We start from the raw sequence: 21,102 nt of genomic DNA on the forward strand, positions 1-21,102 counted from the left end.
AGCATTGCGGCCGTCATGGAGACCTTGGTCCAGGATGTTGCTCCTGCACTGCTGTGTGGGCTTAACTCCATCGCTGATGCCATAGTTGGCCTCCAACAGTGTATATGTGAGAGGAGTGAGGGGCAATTCGATCTCACTCGAGTTACCCCTTCACCTTAAGGAGTCAGCTAGCGGCCCTTGGGAGGAGGATTAGCAGGAGTACCCACTTCCTCCCCACCAGGGCCATCCATCCAGGTGACTCCAGGAGTGTCCGGCCCATCCGACTCCCCTCTTCCTATGACCCCAGCAGCTCCAGCTCCACAGGCCGAGGAGGGTGCCACTGCCGCACAGCAGGACCCTGAAAGTAGACCGGGGCCCTCCAGGCCTTGGCCATCCAGAGAATGCCCACCAGAGTCATCACAGCTAGGGCGTAGCAGACAGCAGGCTGCCTCCACCACCGCTGTGGATGGCCTGAGCAACAAGATGTAATGTCAGGGTTAGGAAAGTTAAGAAGAATTAGTTGCACAGCCTGAGCATGGTTGTTGACCACTTGTACATACTGTTCACTGTCGTGAATAAACTCCCAAGATTGTCTCCCTGCCTATGGCTTCTTTTTCTGATGAGCAGTGTTCGTGTCACTCAGCTGTGAAAACTTTCTGCACAAGATAAAGGCAGGTGTCTCAGTCCAGGGTCTCTTCTCTGTGCTTTGTCCAGCCTTCAGACCAAAGTGATGGTCCAGCCTTACACTCGCTGGAAAAATTACTGATGCCTGCACCTCGACGGTGCTTGTCATTGCTGCCAGAATGCCGTGGGCAGGCGTCACAGAGTTCCCGTCATTCTCTCTGTGTGCTCTCAGCACCTTTAAGGTGGGGTTGGCCCCCATCTCTTCATCTGTGACCGGTGATGTTGTGCTCTTGAAGGGGCCAGGTGATGAAGGCTGACAAAGGATCAGATGCTATTAAAGTTTCATGGCTGAGACTCTATGATATGACCCTGATCACAGAGCGTAAGCGAGGTGCCCTCGGACAGACGGGAGTCAAACATTCTCAGAGGCTATGTGAATATCTATGGAGTGTCCTCACTGCATGTCGTCATCATCCTCCCGTGATATAGCGACTATTAGGACCTCCACTGAATCTCCATGACAGGAGCATTCTCAGAGAGGGTATGTGCACTACCATAAACCAGACTGCAGTCAAACATTCATAGATGCAATGTGAGGATCTATGGTGTCTCCTCACTGCTTGATGTCATCATCTAGCAGCTATGAGGGCCTCCTGAGGGCCTGCCTCATCTGGCCAGTGAGACAGCCTCATTTCCTCATTGCCACCTTCAAGGACCTCCTCACCCTCACCCCTGTTGACGTTCTCCTCATCGTTGTAACCTCCAGCTCCTCCATCTCCTCCTCAGCCAGCTCCTCTCCCCGTTGCAGTGCCAAGTGTAAAGGCGGAGCAGATGACAACGATGCATGACATCCTCTGTGGACTATATTGCAGGGCCCCACCAGACCAGTCTTGGCACCAGAACCTCATTTCCAGCATCCCGATGGTCTGCACCACCAAGTTGCAAGTTGCAGCATGAGCCTTGTTATAACTTTTATAACTTCTCTCTGCTGCAGTCTGAGGCCGCCGCATGGGTGTCATCAGCCTCTGCGGGTAGCCCTTGACCCCAAGGAGCCATCCCTGCAGCTTCTGTGGACCCTGGAAGACTTCAGGGATCCGTGACCAACTGAGAATGTAGGAGTTGTGCACACTCCCTGGAAACCGTGTGCAGACCTGCAAGATGTGTTTGTGGAGGTCGCACACCAGCTGCCCATTCAGCGAATGGAATCCCTTGCGGTTGACATAGTTGACCGCGTGTTGCGGCAGAGATCTGAGCGCCACGTGAGTGCAGTTGATGGCACCCTCCGCCTGCGGGAAACCCGAGATCTGGACAAATCCAATCGCTCTTGCATCCTGGCTGTCTTGGTCTCGGGTGGAAAGCTCAAAGTTGTGTGCCCTCGCAAAGATGGCATCCGTCACCTCATGGATGCATTTGTGGGTGGAGGCTTGTGAGATCCTACAGAGGTCACCTGTGGAGCCCTGAAAGGAGTCACTGGCATAGAAATTGAGCACCGCTGTCAGTTTCATGGCCATTGACAGTGGATGTCCTCCATGTCCCCGTGGCACCAAATCCTGCAGTAGCTGGCAGTAGTGACCAATCAGTTCCCTAGACGTATGCAGTCTTTGGCGACACTGGTTCTCGGTCATCTGCAGGAATGAAAGGTGGCTTTTATAGATCCTGGGACTAGCTAGGTGCCAAACAGCGATGGCTTGCTGTGGCTCTTCAGCGGCTTGTGTGGGAGCCCCAGCCGCTCCTTCATCCAGAGGCTGCTGCTCCTCCCTCTGTGCAGCCAGGCACCTCAGTCACTCTCTTCTCTGTCGTCTTCGCTTTCTGTAAGGCACGAGGCATTCAGCTAGTCCACTGGGCTCAATGATCCTGACGTACTCCTCCTGATGGATGAAAGAGAGAGACATGTGGGTTAGCTTAGGTGTTTAATAACCTGTCCTGGTTAAGTCTGAAGCCCCCTTAACGCAACGCAGAGAGTGCTGGCCACCACTTGGATGGCCAGAGTTTAGTGTGCTACATGGCCCCACTCCACCTGACTGATTGGCGGCAGCTTTGCCCACTGGACTGCATGCTGTGTTCTCAGCTCAGGTGCAGGCATTCTCCTAGCCTGCACTGCAAGGCTGCACTGTTAGCTTGAACCATGGGGGGAGACTGGTCCAAACTGGGATGTTGACATTGCAAGGGGCTGTGAGTGCCTTGTTACAAAACTATAATAATTTTCACCATGTTGTTGTGAAGTAGGTTTGTGGGTGTGAGTGTAGATGGTTCTGCGTGTGCGATTTCATTAGAGTCAGGTGGACTGCAAGCTTGAAATTATCAAAAGGAGTTAGATGTGGAAGGCATTTGAAATGCTAATGAGTAAACATGGATGAGGTCTTAGCATATAAGGTGTGAAGGAAATTTGCATTTTTAGATGAATGAATGATGACATAGATGACTATGTGGGGGGTAGGATTAGTAAGTTTGTGGATGACACAGAGATTGGCCGGGTGGTTGACTGTGAGGTTGAGTGTCTTAGGCTACAGGAAGATATAGACGGGATGGTCAAATGGGCAGATAAGTGGCAGATGGAATTTAACCCTGAAAAGTGTGAGGTGATACACTTTGGAAGGAGTAATTTGACAAGGAATTATTCAATGAACGGCATGACACAAAGTTCTGAGGAACAAAGGGACCTTGGCATGTGTGTCCATAGATCTCTGAAGGCAGAGGGGCATATTAGTGGGGTGGTGAAAAAGGCATTTGGGACACTGCCTTTATCAATCGAGGCATAGATTACAAAAGTAGGGAGGTCATGTTGGAGTTGTATAGAGTTGGTGAGGCCACAGCTGGAGTACTGTGTGCAGTTCTGGTCGCCACATTATAGGAAGGATGTGATTGCACTGGGGGGGTGCTGCAGGGGAGATTCACCAGAATGTTGCCTGGGATGAAACATTTAAGTTATGAAGAGAGGTTGGATAGACTTGGGTTGTTTTCGTTGGAGCAGAGAAGACTGAGGGGCAACCTGATCGAGGTGTACAAGATTATGAGGGGCATGGACAAGGTGGATAGGGAGCAGCTGTTCCCCTCAGTTGAAGGGTCAGTCACGAGGAGACACAAATTCAAGATGAGGGGCAGGAGGTTTAGGGGGGATGTGAGGAAAAACGTTTTTACCCAGAGGGTGGTGACGGTCTGGAATGCACTGCCTGGGAGGGTCATGGAGGCGGGTTGCCTCATATCCTTTAAAAAGTACCTGGATGAGCACTTGGTACGTCATAACATTCAAGACTATGGGCCAAGTGCTGGTAAATGGGATTAGGTAGGTAGGTTAGGTATTTCTCACGTGTTGGTGCAGACTTGATGGGCCGAAGGGCCTCTTCTGCACTATGTGATTCTGAGTTGCTTGTATTTCAAAGGGATGGTAGGATGTTTACAACTGGTAAGATAAGCAAGACCAAGCAGTATGTTTACTTTTTCCAGAAGTAAAGAGGTCACATTGTCAACATGAAAATTTTTTATATTATGAGTAAATTTGCAAAGACATATGGAACAATGGAATTTGCAGATTTAAGAGAGAGAAACATATATAAAAAGGAATGAAAGACCATGTTGGGGGGGCCATGTAAGATTTAACAGGAGTGTATGAAACAGTCTTGAAGAAGCCTCCAGCCATTTTTGCAAAAGTCTGCTGTGTCCAGTAACTAAAGTTGGAGAAATGCTTTTGGAATTCCACTGGGTGCTGTGATAACTTTCTGGCCTGCTTTTAAATTTAAAATCTATTTTGGACTGTTGCCTTAAAAAGGGTGTGTAGTTGGGAGTTAGGTTAATTAAGAATTTTAGGATTTGTTTTAGTATTACGTAACTATAATCTTATGTTTGTACAATTCCAGCAAGCTGGTCTTATGATGATATGCAGATGTATTACGATAAGGTTCCCACCGCTCGATGGCGGGAAATGCAATCTGCCATCGGCGGGTGGAGCGGACAATCGCAAACTGGTTTCCCCGATTTTTGGCCTTCTCGCCATATTGTCCACTCATGGCACTGAGCAAGCCTGACGCCAGTGGACACGGAAAATCCCGGCCTAAGTTTCAGCATCAATATTTTATTTGCCTTTCTTAGCTAAGAAGACTTCCAAAGTTTGATCACAATTATCAGATTTTCCCCTCTCACTGTATTTAACAAGATGGCTTTATTTTGCATTTTTTGCATCCTTAAATTGTGAACAATTGAATGTACAGGGTTAGACAAGATCACAGTAGTCCATTTTATGTATCCCATGTTTAAAAATCATCCTGAGACTAAAATGCCAACTTTTGCAGAAGATAGATCCCCTCTAAATGGCCGAGATGAGATGGTATTAATAGTTGGATTTCTTTGACAGTTTTACCCAGTATACCTTTATAAGGCTCCATTGGATTTGTTGGGAGCTGACGTGTTCTCCTGATGCCTCGACAAGGCGCAAAACCTTCACCATGCAAGGGTAGTCAATCCTGAACCACTCGTTGTGTGAAAAAGTTTTTCCTCACATCACATTTGCCGATCAAGATGGGCATGCCTGATGCAATATTGCAAGCCTCGATGGTCTATCTCACCAATGCAGATGATTGCATTCCAGCATTAGCCCCAGGTGCGCATATAGCAGAAAGAAAAAGTTAGATTTTTTAAAAATTAGTTTTTAAATTTTAGAAACCTTTTAAGAGCAATTTACTACCTGCAGGGTTGAGTTGCCACAGTTTCAATTGTTCCCTTGCTGGCTGGGAGAGGTTGAGAAGCATTGCAAAGCATTGGTTCCAGGGATGAGAAACTTCAGTAATGAAGATAGGTTGGAGATGCCGGGACTGTTGTCCTTGGAGAGAAGAAGGCTAAGAGAAGATTTGATAGAGATGTTCAAAATCATGAGGGGGCTGGACAGAACAGATAGGGAGAAGCTGTTCCTGTTCATAAAAGGATCAAGAACAAGAGAGCACAGATTTAAAGTGATTTGCAAAAGAAGCAAATGTGGCATGAGAAAAAACTTTTTCACACAAAGGGTGCGGATCTGGAAAGCTCTGCCTGGAAGTGTTGTGGAGGCAGGTTCAATCGAAGCATTCAAGAGGGCATTAGATGATTATTTGAATAGAAACAATGTGCAGGGGTGCGGGGGAAAGGCAGGGAAATGGCACTAAGTCATAATGCTCATTTGGAGAGCCAGGATAGACATGATGGGCCAAATGGCCTCCTTCTGTGCCATTAACATTCTGCGATTCTGTGAAGTCTCATCATTAAAAGGGTTCTTATGCTGTTAAATACCAGCCCTAACATTCTGCAGTGAGTTTAATTTGTGTTTACTGCACAAATTCAACAATTTCTCAAAATTCACAGGAGGGTTAACAGTGAGCTCATGTGTTCCACAAGGCCAATGACAAAGTGGTACACATCCTCGAGCAGTTGGTGCAGTTTGTGGCAATTCACAACTTATGGGGCATCTCTTGCTCACCACAACTTGTTGGTTGAATTCATGTATTTAATATTGCAACTGCATTTAATTTGCTGTTACTTTCTTAGCAAATTCTGGGCCTCCCATGACCATGGTATCCAATTTCCATTGTCTCATTGAGGTCTGCTGTATGCATTCACCAATATCCTTAGCAATCAGTTTATCTATACCCCTTCACATTTGAAATTTCTTAAACTTCTTCCTCTGGTGTAAATGTTCCCAGTTTCCTTTGTCTTTCCTTCCAGCTTGAGCATGCAAAACTCATTCTCAGTTTTTGTTCCAGTCCTCTCTATTTTCCCTGAAGTGAACATGTTTTTGCTGTGATCCAATGGCTAACATTTTACAAGCTACCCCAATTTTTCAATACTAAATTGTGTTTGGGGGTTCTCCAGGTCCAGTCACTAATATTTTTTTCAATATTTTCATCTTTTCTCTGAACATTCTGCTTTCTGATGTAGTCTGCAATGCTGGAACTTTTCCATTTATGTCTCACTTGAGATCATTTATAAATATGCTTAACGCTAAGGTCTAGAAGTGATCCCTGAGATACACAGTTCGTCACAGTTATAACTGCTGCCATTGATCACTTTTATTTTACTTACTATTATTTAACCACTTTATTATCCAATTTACTGCTCCTTTGCTTTTCTCAAGGGTTTTTATTTTAGCCGGGGGTCTTTTGTGCAGAACTTTATCACGTGTTTTTTGAAGGTCAAGATATATAATATCCATCATTATAACTACTCTGTTGCATTCTCAAAGACCTCCCATGCATTTGTTTGCCATGAGCACATGTTGGCTTAAAGTTATTGTCATTATTCTTCTTGAATCTGTTTGAATTGCTTCTTTTAGAAGAGGTTTTCAACCTTTTTTTCCATTAACTTCCCATCAAGTTGTACAATTCCCAGCATTATGCCTCCGAACTTACTCAAAAGAAGTATACAATAATCCGATTTCCGGTATTTAATGAGCTGCAAAAAATTCTCTCACACTTCCCCTTATCGTTGCTTTCATTTCTTTGGCATTCTTGTGCGCATTCTGTCTGACCTTGTTGTTTTATGAATATTGACGCACTCCAGTCTTAATTATCATTTTTTATTCATTCATGGAATGTGGGCATCGCTGGCAAAGCCAGTATTTATTGCCCATTCCTAATTGCCCTTGAAAAGGTGGTGGTGAGCCACCTGAGGTGATGAAAGGTGCTGTATACAAAAAAAGAAAAAGAATATTGCACTTTTCATGACCAACGGACATCTCAAAGCGCTTTACAGCACCTGAAGTATTTTATTTGAAGTGTTGTCGCCATTTTCTTATAGAAAATGCAGCAACTAATTTACGCCCAGCAAACTATTGCAAACAGCAATGTGATAATAACCAGATAATCAGGGTTGAGGGATAAATATTGGCCAGGACATCCCAGATAATTCACCTGTCCTTCTTCGAAATAGTGCCATGGGATCTTTTACATCCATGCAAGCAGGCAGATGGGGCCTCAGTTTAACATCTCATCTGAAAACTGGAACCTCTGACAGCGCAATGCTCCATCAGTGCTAGAGTGACAGCCTTGATTTTTGTGCTCAGACCCCAGATTGGGACTTGAACCTGGAACCTTGTGATTCAGAAGAGGCAAGTGTGCTGCCAACTCTTCCTTCTTAGGCAGTCCCTTGGGATCGAGGAGGCCTTGCATCCACTCTGGGTCAATGGGCTCTGAGAAGTCCAACATGCAGTCTGCCAGATCACAGGATTGTTACAGCGCAGGAGAAGGCCTTTTGGCCCATTAAGTCTGCATCAGCTCCCCAAATGAGCAATTCATCTAGTGCCACTGCCTCACTTTCTCCACGTAACCCTGTCCATTCTTCCCTTTCAGACAACAGTCTAATTACCTTTTGAATGCTTCAGTTGAACCTGCCTCCACCACACTGTCTGGCAGTGCATTCCAGACTCCAACCACCCGCTGCATGAAAAAGTTTTTCCTCATGCCGCTTTTGCCTCTTTTGCCAATTACGTTAGATCTGTGCTCTTTTGTTCTTGTTCCTTTCTGGGTGAGAACAGTTTCTCCCTATTTACTCGGCCCAGGCCCATCATTTTTAATAGCTTTATTAAATCTCCTTCCTGCCTTTTCTTCTCCAAGGAAAACAGTCCCAACTTCTCCCAATCTATCTTCATAACTGAAGTCCCTCATCTCTGGAGCCATTCTCATAAATTTTTTCTGCACTCTCTCCAATGTATTCACATCTTTCCTAAAGTGCAGCAACTAGAACTGGACACAGTACTCCAGCTGAGACCGACCTAGCATCTTATACAAGTTCAACATAACCTTGTTGCTCTTGTGCTCTCTGACCCAATTATTTTTCTTATTCCTTCATGGGATGTGGGCGTCGCTGGCTAGGTCAGCATTTATTGCCTACCCCTAATTGCCCTTGAGAAGGTGGTGGTGAGCTGCCTTCTTGAACTGCTGCAGTCCATCTTGTGTAGGTACACCCACTGTGCTGTTAGGAAGGGAGTTCCAGGATAATAAAGCCTGGGATACTGTATGCTTTATCAACCGCTCTCTCAACCTGTACTGCCATCTTCAATTACGTATGCATGTATAGTCCCTCTGTTCCTACACCACCTTTAGAATTGTACCCTTTATTTTATATTGTGTCTCCATGTTCTTCGTACCAAAGTGAATCACTTCACATTTCTCTGCATTGAGCTTCGTCTGCCACTTATCCACCCAGTCTGCCAAATTGTCTATGTCCTTTTGGAGTTCTACACTATCCTTCTCCCAGTTCACAATGCTTCCAAGTGGACTTGGTGGTGCTTGAAGGGTCAGGTTTGTTGTTTGGAGGTCTATGCACTCCCCCCGATACCTCGACTTTGCCTACCAGCTGAGTCACAGCTAACACGCTTAAATACAAGTTTTCTTTCTAAACCATCTATTTAGCAAAGCTACAGAATGTATGGTGTGCATATAAAAAAAAGAGCAGATTAATTAATTAATTAATTAACTAACAGCTAGTACTTTGAATCATGTGAGAATTTTAGTGTGATTACATAGAACAGCAAAGGGGTTAAAATAGAATTATTACAATAGGTCTATTCTGAATGATTGCATAGCCTGAAGCAAACGGAATGCCTTCACCACATTTAGAAGGTTTCATTTCATATTTACTTCATTGGACAGTGAAGACTGCATAGTGGAAATGTAGCCATTGCTAGTTATTAATATTTTCCCCCCTGTGTTATTACTATCCAGAATCTTCGGAGACTTCATGAGGCACTGACTACAAATGCCCGAAGTGCAAGATTGGACCCATGCCAGTTCCCACTCAGTGAAGCCTTGGAAATTTTGTCACAGTACAGGTACAATTCAAGGATTATTGTCTCTTGTATGAAACCAACAAATAATCTGGAGGTAAAACTCTCACCAAATTAATTGGCTATAAATCCAAAATTGTTCTCAGTGTCGATTTAGCCATATTCTGTTTTGCAATGAAAAATCCAAAGGCATTCACAGTATCATTCTATGTACGTTCTGTTTTACAATGAAAAATGTAATATTGTAAAGAGATATGATTCCAAAATGCCTTGGGCAACTGCAAACATCAAAGTACAACACTTGAAGAGCTTTTATCTGCATCTGCTGTTTATCGGTCAATTTTTCTCAACTTTGTTAGCTGCTAACAGTAGTTCCTAGGGGACTGCTTAAGGAAAATATGATCATACCACAGCTTCATCTTTTACTTCAGGCACAAGTGTACATCTCTCACTTGCTATTCAGAGTCAGAATCACAGCACAGTGTCTGTAGTTGCTTTGTTTTATAAATAACAGCTTCTTGCGCCTTTAACAGCATCTCGTCAGAGGTAAGGCTGAACTCAAAAGCAGGTTGGCATTGTTGTGTTAGTGAACTCACCTACAATGAAGCATATCCCAAATTGTTTGCAGTATACCTCTCTTGTGACTGTGGCCAGGTAATAGTTACAGAATAGGAATCGTGGGAGGGAGTTACCAAGCTGTTAAGGGATCTGAGGGGTTTAAGTGGTATCATAAACATCATCTGGACTCCAAATTGGAAACGTAAGGTTCAAATTATCTATATGTTTTCGCTTGTATACTTTTCTTAAATGTAAAACTTTTATTTATGTCTTTCTCTGATGGCTCATTGAGTTTTATCCATGAATGTCCCAGCCTGTGCTGAGTTGGCTAAGTGTAAAACTATAGTTTTGTAGTTGTAGTTTTACACTTGCTCCTTTGGGGGAAATTACAGTATGTCTGTTCCTGATCTCTATCCAACACCCTTTGCATGTGTTTAGACATCGGGATAATGGGATGACACTGGTGTGATGTTCTTCTCTTGTGGTAGAGCAGCCTGCTTTCAGGGGGGTCAGTGATGAGAAATGGGCAACTTGATGTGGTACTGGTGTATATAATCACCCGTGCAACCCTAATCCAACCTGCAGTCAGCTGAAATACATGTGAAATTAAGTCTTGTAAGTGTGCTGGGGGCATACTGCTTGCTGCAGGCAGTGCAATCATTCAGAATTGACCTAATTTTTAGCTCCAAGTAAAGCTCAGCAAGGAGCCAGACTTTGAGGAAAGTGCGGGATGGGAGAACATCGGTAGAAGAAGGTCATTGAGAAGAGAGCGAAGAAACTATTTTCTACCATTTTGTGCATTAATCATGGAGGCTCCTTTGAACTTGCAAAATATTGAATCCTGTACTTATGCAGTATCTGGTATTGACCAGAAGGTAAATGCTTTGCTGGGCTTAATTGATGGAGTAAATTCCTGCCTCTGCAACTAGCCCTCATTTCCAGAACATTTTAAAAAATTATTCATTCACGGGAAGTGGGCTTCGCTGGCTGGGCCAGCATTTATTGCCCATTCCCTAGTTGCCCTTGAGAAGTTGGTAGTGAGCTGCCTCCTTGAACCGCTGCAGTCCATGTGGTGTAGGTACACCCACAGTGCTGTTAGGAAGGGAGTTCCAGATTTTGACCAAGTGACAGTGAAGGAACGGTGATGTCTTTCCCAATCAGGATGGTGAGTGGCTTGGAGGGGAATCTCCAGGTGGTGTACCCATTCATCTACTACCCTTGTCTTTCTAGATGGTAGTGGACGTGGGTCTGGAAGGTGCTGTCTGAGGAGGCCTACTGAGTTCCTGCAGTGCATCTTGTAGATGGTACACACTGCTGCCACTGTGCGTTGGTGGTGAAGGGAGTGGATGTTTGTGGATGGGGTGCCAATCAAGCGGACTGCTTTGCCCTGGATGGTGTCGAGTTTTCATCGCCATGTGCAAAAACTGTAGAATTCTTGTGCTGCTGATGTAGTTTGGGTATTGCATATCATATATTAGCATTAAATGTTAAATATTTATTAAATATGACAGATCTATCATGTATTATACTTGTGAGGAATTCATAGCTCTTGGGGAGTGAGGAGTAGGGGCTGAATTGGATTATTTCCCTTTCCCTCCAGGAGCTGTTTAAATCTAGACACCGGATGAAAACGAAAACCTTATTTTCACTTAATAGCTAAAAACAATCAGTAGCAGACTGACCACAATTATACATCCAGCCTGATTTATTTCCTTAAAGGCAGGGTGTGTGTAACAAAAAAAAACAGGCCTTTGATTTGAATATCAGCTTAGTTACAGGCCTTCAAAGCACGAGGAATAAGTACTCCACACTGAATATAATTTGACACAAAATCTTTACACTTTGCAAGGCTGCAGGTAGTAAGAATGGCACAATGATGCAATAAGGGATGCACTGTTAAAGTCACAGCTATGGTGCACTGATTAAAAAAAGATAATTAGAACTCAAGACTTGTTGGCAATGATCTCAAACATGGCGAATTACACTTGATATACTTGATGGCAGTATTCATCAGAATTATAATGTACTTTTCAGGAAAAGAATGGTTTCCTGATTTTTCTTTTTGAACCAGGACTGAGTAGGTTCTCATCTATATGAATGCTATTTATCAATAACTGAGAAAAGCTGCGCTTTATAGGAAGTAGGATTAAATTTGCCGCTGTGTACTTTATGCAAGATTGTAATGACATTTTCAGAACAAATGGAATTTGCTGTTTATTCTCCGGCAAGGTTTATGACACAGTGAAATGGAATCTTTCAAGCTGCCTGGTGAAAATATGAATGTCATGGGAATTCCATGTGCATTAATGTACTTTAAGCCATTGTATGTTTACTAAATTTGACATTGTAACCATACTCAGACATATTAGAATGAAATCATTTGCCACTTAAGTGTGAATCAAATTACCTGACAATCCTCCTCCTGCTGTCAATTTAACCCTTGGAGTACACCACTTCCTCCTCAGAGATAATAAAATGGATATAATCAATATCCGCTTGATAGCTCTCAAGTTCACTTTTGGAAGACAAACTACATTATTATCTTCTGTAAATGTATAGTTTAGAAACAGAGGTTATAAAAACTGCAGTGCAGTGAAATTTTCCAAGAAATTACCCTCGGGAATGGGAATTAAGTTCCTGCTGCACACCGGAGCTGCCTTGTCCAATAGCAAAGCTAAGTACCCATATGCTCACTTCATGTTTTCCATCAGTTTTAGAGATGTTTCAACATGACAGTCTTGGAGAATCACTGAAACACAGCAGGTTGTGAGTGTCAGTAACTGCAGCCATAACTCCTTGCTCATCAGACGTAAGATATGAAAAGTCCTGAATCTCCCAAATGTGAATGGCAACAGCACCGACGTCTGCAAACCCTTTTGAGGCCGCATTGGGCAGATGTCATTAGACTCACAACCCGTCTGTCTTTCGCAAGCAGTCTGGTTATGAGCTCCAGCTGATGAATATCTTCTGAAGAAATTCTGTGATCTGACAGTCCTTGCCAGCAGGCAGTTTCTGGTCACCGTGTAGGCCCACAACCTAGAAATTAAGCCTCAAAGTTGAGCAGGTTAAGAGCTTTATGTAATTAAACTGTTGGAACTCTGTCAGCACTGCTGTTTCTTTTGGTGTGATCTAGGCACTAGTCCAAAAGTTTAGGAAAGCATTCAGGCTTCTAGTTTGAACCTTTTTAAAAAAAAAGAATCAAGATAGCAGGGTATAGTTTTATGCTAAATAGACAACTTCACTAACATCCCATCCCCTTTCTGGCTTAAAATTTTCTAACCCAGGTGTTTTGTCCTGGCAGAGGTGTGCATATGCATGTTGAAGGAGTTTTTTTTAACTCATTCATGGGATGTTAGCATCAGTGACAAGGCCAGCATTTGTTGCCTTAATCCCTAATTGCCATTGAGAAGGTGGTGGTGTGCTGCCTTCTTAAACTGCTGCAGCCCATGTGGTGCAGGGACACCCATAGTGCTGCTAGGAAGGGAATTCCAGCAGCAGTGAAGAAATGGCGATATAGTTCCAAGTAAGTGGCTTGGAAGAGAACTTGCAGGTGGTGGTGTTCCCATGTGTCTGCTGCCCTTGTTCTTCTAGGTGGTAGAGATTGCGGGTTTGGAAGGGGCTGCTGAAGGAGATTTGTCGAGATGATGCTGATTAGATTGTACACACTGCAGCCACATTGCACCGATGGTGGAGGGAGTGAATGTTTGAGGTTTAAGAGGGGGTGCTGATCAAAATTTGCATTTGTAACAATGGGGTTAAGCTCCATTTAAAAAAAAAGCTGCCTCTTTCCAGTCATCAAGGCATCAGCGTTGTTTCATTATGGAAGTCTTACTATTTTGGAGTTGCAGTGGAGCCATTTTCAAATATGCATGATGACGTAATCCATACATTACATGTTCGCTGGAAAAAATATTAGGTTGGCTACAGAATATGGAGGAAAATATAGAAAAGACTCTCCAGGAAATCACTAGCACTCAAGCTTCATAATTGCTTTAATGCAACCAATTGACCTTTGATATGATAATGAAGTATGTGCAAAGATAGCTAAATTTACAGCACGATTATGGTTACCGTAATGTGGATTCCAAAGCTTCTGATATGAATGAAAAATAGAAGTCAAACGAATGAAAACGTGTGTTAAAAGCTTTTGCACCCCAGACGTTTGCAGACTCTGGCAAAAATTAAACATTTTTGATTCTGCATCAAAGTGTCCCCAATCCAAGCATACAAAATCCAACGTACCATGACAATTGACTCCATTATGCAAAGAAGAACCCAATCCAAGTCTAATCCTTAGCCAAGTAAAAATGCTCTTGGCAAACTTGTGATTCATGGAACAGGATTAAAATAAATGTGAAACCTTTTAAAACTAATCTTTTTGAATCCTTATAGGCTTTCTTGGGAGTGCATTTTATGGGATGCTACAAAAGAAATTGAATTTCCTAAGAAACATTTATTCCATCTGAGGTACAAGCTAAATGGTTTTCAATGAAGACTGTTGGACTAAGAATGTAATCCCTGAATACAGACTCCCTGACATATTTGAAAATACAGCAGTGTAAAATCTGCTGTAATTTAGACAGGTTCAGCTACAAGCATAAGGGGCACTTTTTCTTTGAAGGTGCAACATTTCTCAGGTTAGCTTGTTAAATGATTTTAAACTACTGTAAGTACTGTTTATCTTCAGTCCCAGCCACAAACTCCGTAACCACATCACAGATTCCATCCCACTTCTGGCCACTGTCCCAGGCTGAACCAAACTGTTTGTGGCCATGGCATCCTGTTTGACCCTAAGCTGAGCTTCTGATCCTGATTCTGATCTCCAACACAAAACTGCCTTTGGTCCCCTCCATAGTATTGCCCATCTCTGTCTCTGCCTTAGGCCATCTGCTGCTGAAGCCCTCTTCCCTGCTTTTGTCATCTCCAGATTTGACTATTCTAATGGTCTCCTGGCCAACCTTCCCATCTTCCACTTTCCATGACCTTAAGGAACTAAATGAATGCAAATCCAATACACGTGACCAGATTACCGTCTAGCCGAGAAAGGTGAATGTCTTCTCAATAGCTGTTAAAATCTGAGTGCCGCAGAACACAGCTTTGGGTGTCTGGTTCCTGCAACCACCTTGGGGGTTCGATGTTTCTATGCTTCCTTCTTCCCTCACCAAAAGAAGTGTTTTATTTTCCCCATGGTCTTTTTTTGACAGAGAAGGAAAATTACTCCTGGATAGAATTCAATTATACATCCTGTGACTCAGGTCTGGGCTCACACATTGGCCCCATTTTGACCATGCCCTGTCTGCTGCTTTTTTACTCCATGGGCTGATTTGGTTTGACCAGATTTTGACAGGCTGACATTGTGGGGACTCGATGGAAGTCTTTGGTGTTCCCTGTTTCCCTTGCTCGTTGCAAGGCACGGTAGGAACTCTCTTGCATAAGCTGGAATGTGGAGCTATCTGCCGAAGGTCTGAGTGCTTTCAGTCCCAACTTCTTTAAAGTGTCATTGATTTCCATATTAAACAAATCATTTTGCTTATAGATAAATTAAATTCACTTATCAGGAATTTGTCCTGAAATATGAGAGCATCCTTTCCGCAGTTTCCTGCACATGCTCGAGTCTTCTCAAAGAACTACCAGAATGCTAAATAGAACAAAAAGAAAATTGCAAATGCTGGAAATCAGGTCTGTCAGCATGTGTGAAGAGAACTAGTGTTTTGTGCTTTGAATCTGAAGCATTAAACTATCCTTTCTCTTCACACATGGGGTAACAATCCAGGCAACGGGAGTCACTGCCCAACCCCCCGCCGCCCCCAAGCCCCCCAATACCACGTCCTGATACTGGGTCCCTCATTCAAGCACTGAGTGCCCAACAGTGAGGGATCCCTCACTCCTCCACAGGAGCAAGCAAACCCAGTAGGGTTTTGTTTTTCAGGCTCCCTGCTTGTTGAGTCCTCCACCTGCCGCTGGGTTAATACCAGCAGTGGTAGTAGAAGGCACTTGAGTGGCCTACTTCAAGACTTCAATTGGCATCCGGTTGGGAAGTTCACCCACAAGCATTCCCAGCCCTGACTTAAGCGGGGGCAGGCAGGAAGACAGCAGGGTCCCCACCCGGCATCTTCCCACCCAATTAAATGCCCTCCCTATCTCCCAACTCACCTTGGGAAGGGCATTAAATTCTGCCCATGATGAGCAGACAAAATGTATGTAAATATATAAATATTTGTTCCATTTGGGAGCAGACTTTTGCAAATTTATGGCTGAATTGTAAACATATTCTTTATAAATGTATTTATAATTTAACTGTAAGTAATGTACCTTATACCTTAGTTTGTGATAATGAGTAAACAATGCAGAAGAATTTTGTTTCACACTGTTCTTGCTTTTAACTTTCTATGATCTAGCCATTTAGCAATGCAGAACTTGAGACATGCTGTCTAAGCTTTTCATCTTACACTCATTAGGACAGATTTTAAGATTACCAATAGTAAAGAGAATGACAATTTATACTGTATGAAAAAAGAGTGCTTATTGGTTGGCAAGTGCACTTTGATTAGCGGAAGCATTTCAATCGAGAATGCAGCAGGGAACAATTAACTGTCAAGCTATTGTTCAAATTAAAACCAGGCTGGTCGATTCTGAATTCATTGCTATGGGGAATGAACCAGGGAATGGCTGTCCCCAAGCTTTTGTTTTGTTGAAAAAGGTACATTGCATGGACACGCTCCTCTGCCTGCAAAGGACAGGACCCTGTGGATGAATATGTGTAGCTTCTGGCATGCATAAGTGAGCCACTCTGCAAGTCTGACTGATAATTTTAAATTGGTTTTCAGTGTAATTCTTAGCACAATCAGGATTGTTTAGTAAGTATTGTCCAATCGCAGAATCACATCTAATGTTGGACACTATGGTTTGAGTTTTTCAAGCATGGGCTAGTTGGATATAGTCAGTATCTTCAATGATTTAGCAAATTGTGTAAGGTTCTATAACATCAAGAGGGTGTGTAATCTGTGCTGTGAATCCAGGGAAATATGTAATCAGAGCCAAGCAAACCTTAAACCCTAATGTTAACCAAATCCTGGTTATCATCTTTATTAACTTCAATGGAGAATAAAATGAGATGAGGCATTAAATGAGTGTCTGACCCAAAGCCAGTCCAATCCCCTCGGGCCGGGATAGGTTAACGCTGGGGCTATAGCATCAGCTTGGTTTACCTCATAACACTCCTAGCCCTGATACAGAATGTTGTGGGTCCTACCCTGCTACAAACCTGGGCACATATTCAGGGCTGACACCTCAGTGCTGTACTGAGGGGCATTGCACTGCTGAAGGTGCCGCCTTTCAGATGAGATATCAGTGCCATCTTACATGGACAGTAAAGATCCCATGATAGTAATTGAAGAAGAGCAGAAGAGTTCTTCCAGGATATGCTGGCCAAATACAACGCTCAACCAACTTAACTGAAGAAAACAGAAATTTCAGTTATTATCTCACTGGTGTCTCTGGGACCTTGGTATGTACAAATGTGACTGGCACATTCCCCTTCTTGCCAACTGTAATTACACAGCAAAGCGTGCTTTATTGTCTGTGAGTTAGGATGTCCAGAGCACATGAAAGATGAAATATAAAAGCAATTTCATCCTTTCTTTTTACTGGACTGTCAGTGGTGACATCTTTCAAATGGAACATTGAACTATGGCTCCATTTGCCTGCTCAGGCTGATGTTAAAGGTCCCATGGCATTATTTGAAGAAGAGTTAAGAGTACCCTTGGTGTGGTGGCTAATATATCTCCCTCAACCAGCATTACCAATTTATTGATCGTCAATCCTTGCTGTATGCAAATTTGCTGCCACTTTTGCCTGTAAAACATCAGTGACTGCACTCGAAAAATAATCAATCGGTTGTAATGTGTTTTGTGATGTCCTGAGGACATAATTAGACACTATATTTGCAAATTATTTCTTTCTAGGTGTTTACAGCTGAAATGATTCAATGAACAGGAATGAATAAAATGAATATGGATATAAAATAGTTTTATATTCCAAAGCTGCATCTGCTGAGGAACATCCACTTATCAGACGTCATTGCCTGTAATATTCAACAACAACAACAACCTTAATTTATATAGTGCCTTTAACATTGCAAAACATTCCAAGAGCATTAGAGGAGCTTCATTAAATAAATGAATAATATGGGACCGAAGCAAAGTTGGCGCGGAACCGACCCACTCCATGCTGGCCTGCACCGCAGCCATAACATGCTGTGGACAGACTTAACAAAGGTCAAGTAGAGCTTCCGCCCTTCTTTGGGGAGGATGTCCTGCCCACTCCTGGTAGCGCCAAGAGCGCATTACTGGGTGCTGCCTGGACTGTAAGAGGAAGAGGAAGAAGGCCCGTGGATCCCCTGAGGCGGGTGGGTCCGGGGTCTTAGGGAGGGAGGGTTTGGGCAGATCAGGGAGAAGGGTGAGTGGGTAGGAAGAAAGGAGGGGCTGCACCTTAGAGGGGCCAGTCCCCCAATCTGCAAAGGGCAGCCCCCAATGATAGAACCCCTCCTGCACTTCCTTCGAAGAAAGGATGTCAAACATCAGCTGCTCGCTCCTGCCCAAGCCAAACGTGTGGGCAGAAATTATCGGTGTCAACTTGCTTTGTAACTAGCCCACTTGACCCTTAATTACCTATCTAAATATGGCAGTCAGCTGCTGATTCTGGTGCCCAGCACAAGCCCCCCCCCACCGTCCCTCCACAGTATTATAGGATGAGAGATCGGGTCTAGGTGCAAGCACTCCTAGATGTCTCCGTAATAAAGTTTTACTGTTTCTGTCTGCTCCATCGAGTCACCACATTTGGCGACGAGGATGGGATCAACTTCAATTGTGCACCTCACCCTGTTACTGTGAGTAAACCAAATTTTGAAAACTACTCACCAGTCCTGCTGCTGTTTGGAAGAATCAATCCACGTGATGCTAATATTGAAGACTGGAGCCAGTGTGTTGAGCGCCTCGGATTTTACTTCGTAGCAAAAGAAATAACTGCCGAAGAAAAGCGGAGAGCGATCCTCTTCAATGTATGTGGCAGTAAAACGCACAACCTGATTCGCAACCTGACTCCCCCGAGCTCGCCCGATTCCAAGTTGTATAGCGAGTTCGTGGACCTAGCGAAAGTACACTTCCAGCCAAAGCCATCCGTGATAATGCAACGCTTTAAATTTAATTCAAGAGTTTGTGCCCCGGGAGAGTCCATCGCAACCTGTGTGACGAACCTCAAGCAGTTAATGGAATACTGTGACTTTGGGGACACATTAAACGATATGCTGCGGCATCAAATAGTATGCGGGGTCAAGGATGACCCCATGCAGCGCCGCTTGCTTGCCAAAATCGATATCGGCTTTAAGTGCGCCCTAGAAACCTCCCTCGCCATGGAAAGCGCTGCAAAAGGCTCCCAGGCTTTGCTACACAGGGATATTATGGGGGGGTGAGCTCAGGGGGGTTGGGTGGAAAGGTGGTGGGGTGGGCCACCTACTACCCACCACCCACCATATTTTACCTGCCCCCACCCCCACCCCACCGAAAACACCCCTGGCGGGGCACGTAAAATGCAGCCCAAGGATGTATCAAGCCAAGTGGATTTTAAGGAGTGGCTAAAAGGAGGAGAGAGAGAGGTAGATGGGCGGAGAGGTTTGGGGATGGAATTCCAGAGTTTAGGGCCTAGGCAGCTGAAGGCACAACCTGCAAAGTTGAAGTAATGAAAATCAGGGGTGTACAAAAGGCCAGAAATGAAGGAGTGCAGAGATTATTAGCTGAGGCATAGAATATGAGTGCAGGGAGGTTCCGTTGGAGCTGTATAAAATGCTAGTTAGGCCACAGCTGGGGTAATGTGTGCAGTTCTGGTCACCACACTATAGTAAGGATGTGATTGCACTGGAGAGGGTGCAGAGAAGATTCACCAGGATGTTGCCTGGGCTGGAGTGTTTCAGCTATGAAGAGAGGCGTGATAGACTAGGGTTGTTTTCCTTAGAGCAGAGAAGGCTGAGGGGGGACCCGATAGAGGTATACAAAATTATGAGGGGTATAGATAGGAAGAAATTTTTCCCCTTAACAGAGGCGTCAATAACCGGGGACATGGATTTAAGGTAAGGGGCAGGAGGTTTAGAGGGGATTTGAGGAAAATAATTTTCACCCAGAGGGTGGTTGGAACCTGGAACACACTGCCTGAGGGGGAGGTGGAGGCAGGAACCCTCACAACATTTAAGATGTATTTAGATGAGCATTTGAAACACCATAGCATATGGGGCTATGGGCCAAGTGCTGGAAAATGGGTTAAGAATGGGTGGATGCTTGAAGGCTGGCGCGGACACAATGGGCTGAAGGGCCTGTTTCTGTGCTGTATAACACTATGACTCTATCTCAGAGGACTGTAGGCCCAGTGGAGGTTACAAAGATAGGGAGGGGTGAAACCATGAAGAAATTTGAAAGTCAGGATGAAAATTTTAAAACTGATACTTTACCAGATACAATGCAGGTCAAGCGAACAAAGAGTTGAAGAATATGCTCTGCCAAACTTGAAGATCATTATGAAGTACGAACATTGTTCTGTAGTTTGTACAGCTAGGCAATGTCAATTCTGCTGAGCAGGTGGTATAAAAGTGACTAAGAGTCTTTTATGCAACTGATAAACTGGATTTGTAGTAAATGGAGTAAAATAAATCAGTGTACTTATTTTTGCCACAGTACACGCGCTATAGGTTTTTACGAGTGGTAGGGTTGTCTAGAAGAACATGTCAAGTAGTTTTTATTTTCTCAAGTCAAATTTCACAGATGCATCCGGGCACAAGGCATGCCTGTCTAACATAATCGTGTAGAAAATCTTGACACCTGTTGTACTTTGTGCTAATGAAATTTGACTCTGACAATTCAGTCGTTTTAGGTCAAGCATGCCTGTGGCATCTTTAACTTAACTTTACCCTGAAGCGCATGACAAACAAAGCAGAAATAATTCCACACAGTTGTTTTGATGTAAGGGAAAAGGTTCCTGATTAGGAGGCAAAAGGCTATGGTTGATTAATATGAAAATCCTGCTACTATCATGAATGCTATTGCCAGGAATAGTCACTTGTTATATTCACCTGTGCATTAAAGTGAGATTAAGGGCCCTCAACCGTGTCCGGCCCATATCCCGCGCATCCGCCCTGACGCCTTCTCCTC

General features: G+C 43.9%; 1 long non-coding RNA gene across 1 annotated transcript in view; it reads left to right on the plus strand.

Annotated features, from left to right (window-relative positions):
• The window catches only part of LOC144690163 (uncharacterized), a 1,928,633-nt gene that overhangs the window by 1,461,105 nt on the left and 446,426 nt on the right, over positions 1 to 21,102 (plus strand). Inside the window, exon 5 of the long non-coding RNA XR_013578781.1 lies at positions 9,288 to 9,394. This is a non-coding gene — a long non-coding RNA (uncharacterized LOC144690163). The remainder of the gene's footprint in view (positions 1 to 9,287; positions 9,395 to 21,102) is intronic.

Source organism: Cetorhinus maximus, chromosome 2, assembly GCF_964194155.1.
Source record: "Cetorhinus maximus chromosome 2, sCetMax3.hap1.1, whole genome shotgun sequence".
Classification (NCBI taxonomy): Eukaryota; Metazoa; Chordata; class Chondrichthyes; order Lamniformes; family Cetorhinidae; genus Cetorhinus; species Cetorhinus maximus.